General features: G+C 45.6%; 1 protein-coding gene across 13 annotated transcripts in view; it reads left to right on the top strand.

Moving 5' to 3' along the window:
* AFAP1L2 (actin filament associated protein 1 like 2) overlaps positions 1-13,357 on the top strand; it is a 144,738-nt gene that overhangs the window by 81,449 nt on the left and 49,932 nt on the right. The gene's annotated exons all lie outside the window — the stretch shown is intronic.

The raw sequence follows: 13,357 nt of genomic DNA, 5'->3' as shown, positions 1-13,357 counted from the left end.
AGGGAGGCAAAGGGAAATTGGAACAAAGAGCCACATGTAAACTTTAAAAAGCATTCTCCCAAACTGAAATGCTCTGGAAGAGTCAGAAATGGTACAGCAGCAGTTTGCTTTGACAAATTTTGTCAAAACAAAAAACAATGATCCAACTCAAAACTCTGTGATACCTTCATGTTGTTTATATAGAGGGTCTTCAGGGGTTTAATTCAGAACATTTCTGTGATGAATGACCAGCTCTTGTTCATGTAAACAAAAGCCAGCCTGCACCAAGGAACCAAATCTTTTTCATCCGGGTCACAGCCATTTTCCTGAGGAGAGAACTTCCCCTCCTTGCCCCTTCTTACTTCTGGGAAACATGACCAACACACTTAGAATCTTGTCCCTCATCTGAGGCATCTCTGCTGCTCCCATGGTACTCTCATTTAAGAATGACCCTTGTGCTTTTCCAGGATAGGAAACTACTTGAACTTAGATTTAGAAAGCTTTGGGCAGTTACAGGAAATACAGCTTTCTACAAACTAACCAGTGACCTTGGCACAGTCCCTTTCTCTCTGAACCTTTGTTCCTTGCCATTAGAAAGGATAACTTTTTTTCCTTGCATTTAAAATGCTCTAAGGAGCTTCCCTGGTGGTCCAGTGGTTAAGACTCCAGGCTCCTAGTATTGAAGGTCCAGGTTCAATCTTTAGCTGGAGAACCAGATTTCACATGCTGGAACTAAGAGTTTGCACGCTAAGACCTGGCCCAACCAAATAAATAAATAATGATAAATATTTTAAAAATCTTCTAAAAAATAAATTTAAAAAGTAAAATGCTTTGAGTCTACAATAGACATTTTAGACCAGTGCTGCCCAATAGAAATATACAGCAAAACACATATATAATTTTAAAGCACACTTAAAATATTTAAATTTTAAAAACAGGTGAAATTAATTTTAAGAATATGTCTTATTTAATTCATACAGCCAAAATACAACCAACATTTCTGTATGAAGTCAATAGAGTGGAAAAAAAAAAAAACTGTTGATACAGTTTACATTCTCTTTTGTGGGAGAGGCGCTAAGCATTTGAAGTTTCATCTTTACACTTACAGCACATCTTATTGCAGACGAACCACATTTCACGTGCTCAGTAGCCACATGCGGCTGGTGGCCTGAGAACTGAACAGTACCATTTGAGACCATGAGTCACGAGTGAGCCCCACTCAGATGCAAAGTGAACTTGAGAATCATTAAAAGGCCCACCTGCTTATAGCCCCATGAATTTCTTAGACCTTGCAAGTTCTGCCTCAATTCTTAAAAGCCTAGTGTGGGTTTGCATTACCCATGAGGTCTTTTTCAAAAATTGAAAATTAGAAGTCAGTTTTGAGGCAGAAGAAGGACAAAGGCCCTGCGAATCCCTAGATAGGTCCACAGTGTTATCTCTTCAATTCCCAAATCCCCAAACTGGGAAAGCCAGAGGTGTGTGTGTGTGTGTGTGTGTGTGTATGTGTGTGTGTGTAAGGTTGGCACTGGTTAATTTGGAGGCATGTGATGTGATGTGAGGGGATACCTGCTCTATCTAGCCTACTGGATGCGTGTGTCAGGAAGTAGTAAGGGTTAGGATGTTGTTTAGTCACCTCAGTCGTGCCTGACTCTTTGCGACCCCATGGACTGTAGCCTGCCAGGCTCCTCTGTCCATGGGATTTCCCAGGCAAAAATACTGGACTAGGTTGCCATTTCCTTCTCCAGGGGATCCTCCTGACCCAGAGATCAAACCCATGTCTCCTGCTTGGCAGGTGGATTCTTGACCACTCAGCCAGCTTAGCTTGAGTGTTTGTGTATTTTGCTGTAGAAATATTAATGGGTTTTATTCTTGTTTCCCCAGACCTTGCTGGTAGGTTGTGCACCATGATCTTTTTCTAGAATTTGAAATGTACTGACTCTCCAAACACCTCTGGTTTTGTGGTTTCAGATAAGAGATCATGGGCCTGTAGTTGAATTTTTCAAATCTTTTGATTGTAACCATCGTAAGAAATATATTGTACATTGTATGCCAGGACACACATCTGAAAACAAAGGTTTTATGGGAGATAACACTCCTTTTCTAGTTGCTATGCATTTGATATATCCCACTACATTTTTTTTTTCACGCTGCTGGTAACTCACTGAGTGGACAGCATAGCCCACTAAAGGGCCGTGCCCAGTTTGAAGAGCACTTAGCAGTGTATTGGGTGTAGCTCTGTAGTGTATAAAGTGTAGCTGTGTACTGGGGACCATGGAGAGCAGCACAAGGACATGGACATTAGTCAGAAAAGAGAAGAGATGGGCTCCTGGCAAAGAGAGAAGCCCCCTCAACCCTGTTCATCTATCCCTAGGCCTGCTGTTGCTTGTGGTTTAAGTGAACCATCACCTCGCCTTCAGTGTCTGTGGGCCATTATCAGCTGTTTTCCTGGTGGTTTGGGTACCATATTGGTCATCCAAGAAAATGACCTGGCTTTGTGCTTGGGCCTGTCAAAGGGGGCAGGAAATTAAGATTACTCTTGGGCCATTTTATGGCTTTGGGAAATCAAGGTGCGCCTCATAAAATAGGTGGTTTACATGAAGCCACCATTTGTTCAAACTTTACTTAACACATGAATAAGGACTTTTTGATCACTGGTGAGCAATCCCCAGTTTATGTGAGAAAGGTTCGTGTAGTTGGTAAGTTCAAAGGTAGCTTCAGGCATGGCTGGACCTAGGGACTCCAGCAATGTGGATAGGGCTCTTTTTCTCCAGTTAGCAGCTTTTCTCCCCTCTGAGCGCTGGCTTCATCTTCAGACTGGAAAGGGTGGGAGGTGACAGGGTTGATGGCAACTCTAAGTACATATTCTCATGGTTTATTTTCTGAAGACAGGAAAGACCTCTTTCTCCCAAAGCCAGTTGAGCAAATCTAGGGAAAATTCTGTCCTTACTTGAACCCATCACTGGGGCGTAAAGAATGGCCAGTCCTCAGCTACATCCCCGCCTCCTACGGCTCAGGTGCGGTCAGCCAAATCTGAACCATATGGAATAGGTCCTCCGATTACTAAAAGAAGGGGGAAAGAATAGTAAATAGAGCAAAGTAATTAACTTTCATTCATTATTATTTTTAAACTTTTTATATCAGAGTATAGCCATTAACAGTGTTGTGGTAGTTTCAGGTTGACGGTCAAGGCTCTTAGGTGTACATACACACGTATCCATTCTTCCCCAAGCTCCCCTCTCATCCAGGCTGCTACATAACCTTGAGCAGAGTTCTCTGTACTACATAGTAGGGATTTGTTGGTTTTTCATTTTAAATCTAGCAGCGTGTACATGTTTATCCCGAGCTCCCTAACCATCCCTTCCTCCCATCCTTCCCCTTGGCAACCGTAAGTTTGCTCTCTAAGTCTGTGAGTCTGTTTAATCTGTTTCCATTTTGTAAATAAGTTGATTTGTACCATTTCGTTTTAGATTCCCCATGTAAGCAGTATCATTTGTTACTTCTCCTTCTCTGACTTGATTCTCTCAGTGTGGTAATTTCTGTGTCTGTCCATGATGCCACAATGGCATTATTTCATTCTTTTTTTATGGCTGAGTAATATTCCATTATATATATGTATCATATCTTCTTAATCCATTCCTCTGTTGATGGGCATTTAGGTTACTTCCTTGTCTTGGCTGTTGTACACAGTGCTGCAATGAATGTTGAAGTCCATGTATCCTTTTGGACTATGTTTTTCTCCAGATATATGCCCAGGAATGGTATTGCCAGGTCATATGGTACCTCTATTTATAGTTTTTAAAGGAATCTCCATACTGTTCTCCATTAGCTTCCATTCATTACTGATTCCGACCTTTTACAAGGCTCAGAACTGATTCCTTGTTGATGGGGTTCACATATGGGATTAGATGTGGTCTCTGCCTGATTATCAGTTCCCGTCCATTGGAGATGTTCTAACCAGCAGAAGCAGGACTGGTCTAGCTGGAAAGCCATTCAGAACTGCCAGCTTTATTAAAATTGATCGTCTGGGTGGGGGCTTTTGCTTCCCCACCCCTCCTAGTAGTAAGGGCCATTTTAGGCAGACGCATTCTTTGTGCTCTCCCACAACTGAACAACCACACCCTCCCCATTTCTGTTCCATCCTTCTGGTCTGACCCTGGCACTGAGGAGTCAGACTGGGGATGGCAAGCTCTTTCCAGCTCTTCTGCTCCCTGAGCCAAGAGCTGCAGCTGCCACCATTGTTTATCCTGTCAGACTGCCCTGGAGGGCTTGGCTGTCTTGAAATCCATCAGTGTTGCCTGGAATAAGTGAAAGTCTTTTTTTCAGGTCCTTCCCCATCCCTGGATGCCATGCCCTGCTCTGCTTCTACCCGCTGGGCCTTTGGAATTTCCCTTTCAGTTTTCCTTCCCATCTTATTCCTGAGGTGGGCAGAAGTTTATGTTCACTGCACTCTACCCATGGGTCTCTGCCCTCAGCCCAAGCCTTGGTGACATTTTATCCTAGGCTGCTCAAGGTACTTTTCTTCCTGGATATTTTCCCCACACTTTGCTTTCATTAGAATGTTTTTTATTTCTACTCTCTGGAGTAATACGCAAATCTTTACCAATATGAAGTAGACTTGGATAATGGAATAAACTCTAGGTATGAGGTCAGAAGGATCTGTTGTTGATTCTGAGCCTTGATGTACAGTGTGACCCTCCTTTGGCCTCAGGTCTCCCCTCTGTGAAATGGGGATGATAATGCCTACCCAGCAGGATGAACTGAAATTGTATCTGCAGACAGCCAGTCCAAATTCCAGGCTCAAAAAAACATATGCTGTGGTAGTTGACTCTCCCTTTGCAAGCGAAAGAGAACCCAGCTCAATCTAGCTTAATCAAAAAATGGGATGTCCTGGCTGTCCATAACTGAGTGGTAGAGGAGAAGGCTAGTTAGAGTCGGGGCTGAATAGTCAGAATATCTAGGCTCTGTTTTCCTTCCTTGGGAGGCTCTTCCTAGAGATGGCCAAGATGGCCCCAGACTGACATTCTAGCAGCTCCAAGATCAGGAAATAGTTCCAGGAAGAGACCCAAGGCTGATGCCCATTGGTTTGGCTCTCATCACGAAGCCATCTCTAAGCCAATCACTGTGGCTAAGGGAATGAAACACTCTGATTGGCTAACTCCAAGGTCACATGGCTGTCATGGAGTCAGGGGTGGGGCTTCTACTTCTATATAAGACACAAATACAGTTGGGTAAAAGGGTTTCCCAAAGAGAAATTGGGTACAAATGAGAAGGGCAAGTGGATGCTGGGAAGGAAGGAAAACTGTAGGTAAGATCCACTGTACACACTCTTGGGTTGTCCCTGCTGGGGCAGTGTCTTCAGTGGTGTTATGCTCTCGGCCCATAGGAATGTTACCTGGGTTTCTGTCAACCGGGTGTTTCCCAGTCTGGGGTTAGACAGGGTGGAAAACAAGCATAGGACCTGGTAGCCACCTCTCCGTTCACAGCCTACCGCTCTCCCTTATTCTGCACATAGGTTTCTGGTGTCAGTTTAAGCTGGACTGGGGAGCTATGGAAAGCTTGGAAAACCCTCACTTATTTATTTTCAGCATTATGTGTTTTGAGAAATATGGTTCTCCAGAGGGGTTCAACCCAAATTCCACCTCAGTTACCCTTGCTACCTTTCTGCCAGGACATAGTTTAGCAGTCCTGCAAAAACAAACAAGGATATTTCCAATCACTTTTTTGAAACTGTTCTACTAAATTTACAATGTGTTTATGTGTGTGTGTGTGTGAGTGAGCGTATTTATGGAGGGTCTTCCATATCCATTTTATAGGAGGGATTTAGGTTTTCTTTAACAGTGGCTCAGATGGTAAAGAATCTGCCAGCAATTCAGGAGACCCAGGTGCAAAATCTGAGTCCGGAAAATCCCCTGGAGAAGGACATGGCGTCCCACTCCAGTATTCTTGCCTGAAGAATTCCATGGACAGAGTAGCCTGGAGGGCTACAGTCCATGGGGTTACAAAGAGTCAGACACGACTGAGCAACTTATATACATATACATATAGCAACTAACATTTACCTTAGTATGTGTACTTAATGGAATTATTTTGTGATCTTTATCCCAATCCTCACTCCAGTACTCTTGCCTGGAGAATCCCAGGGATGGCAGAGCCTGGTGGGCTGCCGTCTCTGGGGTTGCACAGAGTTGGACACGACTGAGCGACTTCACTTTGACTTTTCACTTTCATGCATTGGAGAAGGAAATGGCAACCCACTCCAGTGTTCTTGCCTGGAGAATCCCAGGGACGGGGGAGCCTGGCGGGCTGCCGTCTATGGGGTCGCACAGAGTTGGACACAACTGAAGCGACTTAGCAGCAGCAGCAGCATACCAATCCTATGAAATGTAGATACTGTTACTAATCCCATTTTACAATTGAGTAAACTGAAGCACAGAGAGGTCAGTTAAGCTCTCCAAATGCCACACAGCCTGTATGTGGTGCAACCAACCCAAGGCTGAGCCATGATTTGGAATTAGGATTAAGCAGTGTAAGTTGGAACCTGGTACAGATGGGGAGGGCATGGAGGACACTGCTTTATCTGGACCAAGAGCCAAGGGTTAAAGGTGCGTGTTGTTCAGTCAGTCGTGTCTGACTTTCTGCAATCCCATGAAGCAAAATAGTGGAGGCTCCTCTGTCCTCCACTATCTCCTGGTGAATAAGTGACTGATAGTTGTTCAGTCGTGTCTGACGCTTTGCAACCCTGTGGACTGTAGCCTGCCAGGCTCCTTTGTCCATGGAATTCTCCAGGCAAGAATACTTGAGTGGTATTAAAGAAATGCCAATCAAAACTGCAGTGAGATATCACCTCACACCGGTCAGAATGGCCATCAAAAACAGTCTACAAACAATAAATGCTGGAGAGGGTGTGGAGAAAAGGGAACGCTTTTGCACAGTTGGTGGGAATGTAAATTGATACAGCCACCATGGAAGACGATATGGAGATTCCTTAAAAAACTAGGAACAAAATCACCATATGACCCAGCGATCCCATTTCTAGGCATATATCCTGAGGAAACCAAAATTGAAAAAGACACACGTATCCCACTGTTCATTGCAGCACTATTTACAATAGCTAGAACATGGAAGCAACCTAGATGTCCATCAACAGATGAATGGATAAAGAAGTTGTGGTACATACACACAATGGAATATTACTCAGCCACAAAAAGGAACAGTTCTTTTGAGTCAGTTCTAATGAGGTGGATGAACCTAGAGCCTATTATACGAGTGAAATTAAGTCACAGAAAAATATATATCGCATACTAACACATATATATGGAATCTAGAAAAATGGTACTGAAGAGTTTATTTGCAGGGCAGCAATGGAGAAACAGAATAGACTTAATAGACATGGGGAGAGGGTGAGAGAGAGAGTAACATGGAAACTTACATTACCATATGTAAAATAGATAGCCAACAGGAATTTGCTCTATGGCTCAGAAAACTCAAACAGGGGCTCTGTGTCAACCTAGAGGGGTGGGATGGGGAAGGAGATGAGAGGGAGGTTCAAAAGAGAGGGGATATATGTATACCTATGGCTGATTCATTGTTGAGGTTTGACAGAAAACAAAATTCTGTAAAGCAATTATCCTTCAATTAAAAAATAAATAATTCAAAAAAAAAACAGAATACTGGCATGGGTTGCCATTTCTTTCTCTAACCATCTCCCGGAGTTTGCTTGAATTCATGTCTGTTGAGCCAGTGGTGCTATCTAACCATCTCATCCTCTGTCGCCCCCTTTTCCTCTTGCCTTCAGTCTCTCCCAGCATCAGGATCTTTTCCAAAAGGTACATGAGCACCACCCCCCGCATCCCCTACCCCAGGCTGCCTAGGATCTTCCAGCAGTTCACAGGGAGTGTGAGGAATTTCAGGTCCAGTAGCCACCAGGGTCCAGGCCAGGCAAAGAGGCTAGGGGGCTGGGAGACCTTTGTCCTCTAGCCCAGCCTCCTTGGAGCCCCAGGGAAGGGCTCTTGACTATGTAGGGCAGGGGGCACTGGATCAGGCTAGGGTAGCCTACTGCTGGCTGATCCCAAGGTCAAGGTGGTGGTGGTTTTGGACTGCTGTGGCTGACTTTGACCTTGGTGGCGGAGGCCTGAACAGGATCAGCAGGCCACACTAGTACATCAGCCCAATGGTGTGTCATGCCCGTTGCCAAAAGCTGGAGAGAAACAGGAAATCTGAACAGGACAGTGATTATTTTTTCTTTCCATACATCTGTAGTTTCTGTTCTTTTTGTCCAACAGTGAATAAGGACAAACCTCAACTTGCAGCCAAAACTGAAAGCAGAGCGGCCCCTGGGCAGCATCTTCTCTCCGTGTAATAACTCACTGCTCTTTTGTGTTGATGAACAGGGAAGGATATAAAGAAGGAATGAAAAATTTCCCAGAACCCCTCCACCAAGCAATAACCACTGTTATTTCCCAGACTTCTTTTTTTCCTCTATTAGACACTGTAGTTCCCAAACTTCCAAAGTGAACTTGAGTGACCCTCATTCAGAGACTGAGATGGTTTGTACCAGTTGTTGTGGGCTTTGCCATGCAGGGAGCCACCCAGCTGAACCTCTGCGCCTCCCACCCGCATAACTGAGTCTGAATGAAGCCACTCTTCTGGCAGATTGCATTTAAGGAATGTCCTAACTGAGCCAGGGGAACAAAGGCCCCCTGGGCCCCAAAGCCTCTTTGTCTGGCCTGGACCCTGATGGCTGCTAGAACCTGGCTGCCCCGCCCCTGCCCGCCTCTACCCCCTGAACTGCTGGAGTGCCCTGGGGGTCGAGCTCCTTCAGGCCTAGGTTCCTGGTCTCTGGGGGAGCAGCCACCTCCATGCCCTTCCCACCTGCACCCCGGAGAAAGTTCTCCCAGCAGAATGCTGTCCAGGTGTGAGATAGGCCCACTGCTAGGGGCTGCCTCTGGGTGGTCCTTCCAGAGCTGTTAACTGTGGGGACCTGAATCGTGGTCTATAACTGGTGAGCCCTCTGCCCGATCCTACTGGACAAACTGGCCCAGATACTGTCAGTGCAAGACAATTCAGGAGGAGCCTTCACTGCAGGGGGTTGGGGGGTGGTGTCTGTGTGTGTCTCTGAAAGCCTTATGCTCAGCAGATGTTCTCCAAGCATCGACTTTTGAGTAAAGCATTGTTTAACCATAGTGTGTCGGTTGCTCAATCATGTCCGACTCTTTGCGACTCCATGGACGGTAGCCCGCCAGGCTTCTCTGTCCGTGGGATTTCCCAGGCAAGAATACTGGAGTAGGTTGTCACTCATAGTGGGGGAAACCAAACCAGAAGATGTGGTCCCTACCTACTCAGAGCTGTCAACCTCACTGGGGACTAAGGACTTGCATTCATGGGACAAATAGAAAATTAGAGATGGGAGAATCGCCAAGGAATAGCCCCTCTGCTTTAGACTGGGTGGCCAGGTGGTGCTTCTGGGCAGGTTGAAGCAGAGGGAAAGTGGCCCTTGGCCTCTCTGCCTTGCTGTGCTTAGTCTCATGTCTTTAGCAGTTACTGTGTGAATTTCCAAGGGGCCATATCTAAGCGGCTCCGGTTCCAGCTGGCTCCGTCTCTGGGGTTGGAATTCTGCTCTTGGGGAGATTTGTTCCATCTGAGAGGTCACCAGTGAGCAGCTCGAGTTGTTTTTCCAGGAGTGCAAGCCGTAGTAGAGCATCTGTCCACTCTCTTCAAGCCCACACAGCTAATATGGAAGTGCAGAAAGCAGCCTTTTCTTGAAGAAAGTGTTTAAGTGATGAGACTCTGAGATAGGTGAGAAAAGGCAGATCTTGCAAAAAAAAAAGATGACAAACTGACCTTGAAGGTCAGGCTCAGCAGGGAGCAATGCAGTCACTGCCCTGGTAAATGGAGCACAGCCGTCTCCCCCTCGCTGGTTCTTGGAGATGGAGATAAAAACTCCTGGAGTATTTATCCTGGAGAAAGTTATTTACATTTCTGGCTACTCTCCTGAGGTCCAAGCAGACAGGATCAGTGATAGCCCACCGAGGAGGGTAGCCTGCAAATCTTCTGGGTGCCGATTGTCAGTGATAAGAACTCCCACTTGTTCAAGCGGGACAAAGAACTGAGTTCTGTGATGTGTAAACACAAAGACTTCTTGGTTCTTGTCTTCCACACTTCCCTTCCTCACTGTCTAGAAGGGAAAAGATGTTAGAAGGAAAAAAAGATATTTTCAAGTGTATCTAACTTTATATACACTTTGCCGACAGAGGTCTGCATAGTCAAAGCTGTGGTTTTTCCAGTAGTCATGTATGGATGTGAGAGTTGGGCCATAAATAAGGGTGAATGCCAAAGAAATGATGCTTTCTAATTGTGGTGCTGGAGAAGACTCTTGAGAGTACCATGGACTGCAAGGAGATCAAACCAGTCAATCCTGAAGGAAATCAACCCTGAATACTCACTGGAAGGACTGATGCTGAAGCTGAAGCTCCAGTACTTTGGCCACCTGATGTGAAGAGCCGACTCATTGGAAAAGACCCTGATGCTGGGAAAGATTGAGGGCAAGAAGAGAAGGAAGCAACAGAGGATGAAATGGCTGGATGGCATCACTGACTCAATGGACATGAGTTTGAACAAACTCTGGGAGATCGTGAGGGACAAGGGTCCCTAGTGTGCTGCAATCCATGGGGTCACAGAGTCGAATACGACTCAGTGACTGAACAACAATTTTATGTAACAAGCATGAACCTAGAAAGTTCTCCGTGTGAAATCAGAACTGAGTTATGTAGCAGCACTATGGTTGTTTTTAAAGACTCTTATACATAGTTTTTTCAATTTAAAAGACTTTTCATGAAGCAACCATCACACATTTATTTCTCTGGTTCATCACCTTGGCTGCATAGTAGAATCATCTGGGAAGTTTTGAGAACTCCTGAGGCCCAGACCACACTCAGAGCAATTATAGCAGGAGCTCTGGGGATGGACCAGGAATCAGGAATATTTTTTTTAACTCCCCAGGTGATTCCAGGGTGCAACCTTTGGTAAGAATCACGGCTTTGTCTTTTGTGTGTCTTTTGTTTGTATGCCCTGAGTGGTCATCCATTTGGTGTTCAAGTCATGCCTTTGAAAGTCAGCAAGAGGGTGCTTCAAGAGCATGGAAAACTGGTGGGAGGACACAGAGACCAGCAGTCTGTGTTAAAGCACCCAGCAGAGAAGATATCTTTGAATTTATGGGGACATATGGGCTTCCTGCAACGGTGGGGTGGAATACTACACAGCAATCAAAAGGACCAGAGTTCTTATCCATGTACAACAATGGACAAATCTGAGATGCCTTATGTTCAGTAAAAGGATCATCATTCTCCAGTCTTGAGAGTCCCATGCATTCTTGAGAGCCTCCTGCAGGTTGCCAGGGCCTGGGAGTGAGGAAGGAGCCACCTGCAAAAGGGCACAAAGGAACTTTTGGGGTCGTGGAAATGTTCTGCATCTTGATTGTGGTGATAATTGCCACAGCTGAGTGTGTTTGTCAAAACAATAGAACTGTGCAGTAGAAACAGAGGACGTTACTGTGTACAGAAATGATAGCCCAATTAACACGTTTTTTTGTGTAATAAAATCCCACTTCCTCATTAATAACGAAGGGTTAAACAGAAGGTGGTATATCCATACAAGGGAACATTGCTCAGCTGTAAGGAGTAATGAAATACTATACATGCCATAGCTTGGAGGGATCTTAAAATAGTGATGAAACATGAAAGAAGTTAGGCTCAGAAAGTCACATACTATAGAATTGGCAAATCCATAGAGACAGAAAGCAGAATCGTGTTTGCCATAAATCTAGGGGAGGAAAGAATAGAGAGCCACTGCCTAATGAGTTTGTGATGAAAAAGTTCTGGAACTAGATCCTGGTGGTGATACTTGCATGGCATTGAGACACCGAATTGTAAACTTTAAAGTTGCTAAAGTAAATAAACATAAAGTTATATTGTATTACCACCATAAAAAAAAAAAAAGAAACCCACTTCCTATCAACATGCCTGGCACATACCCACCAGTACATTGGGTACTTGGTAAAGGTTGACTTGGCATTTGACTCTTGTAAAGAAAGAAGGCTTTGACCTCCTTAAAGGGCTGGGGGGAGGGAATCTCCTTTTAGGTGGAATAAAGGGGCATATTTTCCAAGTTCATTCTTTTTCTTTTTTATAATTATTTTTTAAAATAACTGTATTCTTTGTTGCTGCGCGGGCTTTTCTCTGGTTGCAGGAAGCAGGGGCTACTCTTTGTTGAGGTGTGCGGGCTTCTCATTGCAGTGGCTTCTCTTGTTGCAGAGCATGGGGGCTGGGGCGAGAGGGCTTCAGGGGCTGAAGTACACGGGCTCAGTAATTGCGGCTCCCGGTCTCTAGAGCACAGGCTTGGTAGTTGTGGCACATGGGCGTAGATGCTCCACGGCATTTGGGCTCTTCCCGGGCTAGGGATCGAACCCTTGTCTCCCACACTAGCAGGCAGATACTTTACCACTGAGCCACCAGGGAAGCCCCAAAAGTTCATTGTTGAGAACTTGAGGATTCTCTAGGATCAGAAGAAATCTGCTGGCATTTTCTGGTTTCCATGGCAACCCACCTGAGGCTGTTGCTTATCACAGAAACTGTCACCAGCTTCATGACTTCAACTAGTCTCCAGCAGTGGGGTTCATGCAGATAATATGTCTATAGTGGCTCATGTTAGGAACCAATGGGATATGGAGGGGAATGCATGTCTTAAAGAAGAGTTCTGCTTAGTTTTATGTTTGGAAGGAAAATCACCCTGAATCGTGGGTCTTCAGCAAATGCAGCTGAATAAATAAAAATACGTGCATAAAACAGCAGGGGAACCACGAGGAGCAGCTTTTTTGGCATGTTGGGAAGACATGTATGTTTGGGAACCTAGTGACCACAAAGCGGGACTGCCTCAGAATGAGCGGAACCGGGGGAGGAGGTCTTCTGGAGGCAGAGCCTGGCTGGGCCGAGGGCAATGAATCGCACAGTTGACCCGTCCAGCTCCGCGTGGGCCTTGTGAGTCCTGAACAAGAATCTTATTGATGAGCTGTCAGACCGTGAGCAGACAGCTCTGAACTTGAACAGAGGCAGGATGCAAAGACTGCACAAGGGCCTACAGTTTCCACAGTGAACAACACGCTCATTTTCCCCTCCCTCCGCTGGAGGACCAGGAAGAGACCAGAATGAGCGGTTTGGGGGGGGGAGGGGCGGGGGGGGGGGAAGGGAGCTGAGCACGTTCCAGGGCCGCAGTGAAAGGGCCGCATTCCTCTGAGCTCTGAGGGCTTTAAAATGTCACTGGGGTTGGTGCAAGACTGGGGCCTCGCTTTTATCAGTTGCTGTTTTTAAGGGCCTGAGCTCTTGGT

The sequence above is a fragment of the Bos grunniens genome, chromosome 26, assembly GCF_055505025.1.
Source record: "Bos grunniens cultivar Pamir isolate PY7600 chromosome 26, Bosgru_T2T1.0, whole genome shotgun sequence".
Classification (NCBI taxonomy): domain Eukaryota; kingdom Metazoa; phylum Chordata; class Mammalia; order Artiodactyla; family Bovidae; genus Bos; species Bos grunniens.
The sequence above is the reverse complement of the archived record's forward strand: the minus strand, read 5'-3'. Positions and strand labels throughout refer to the sequence as shown.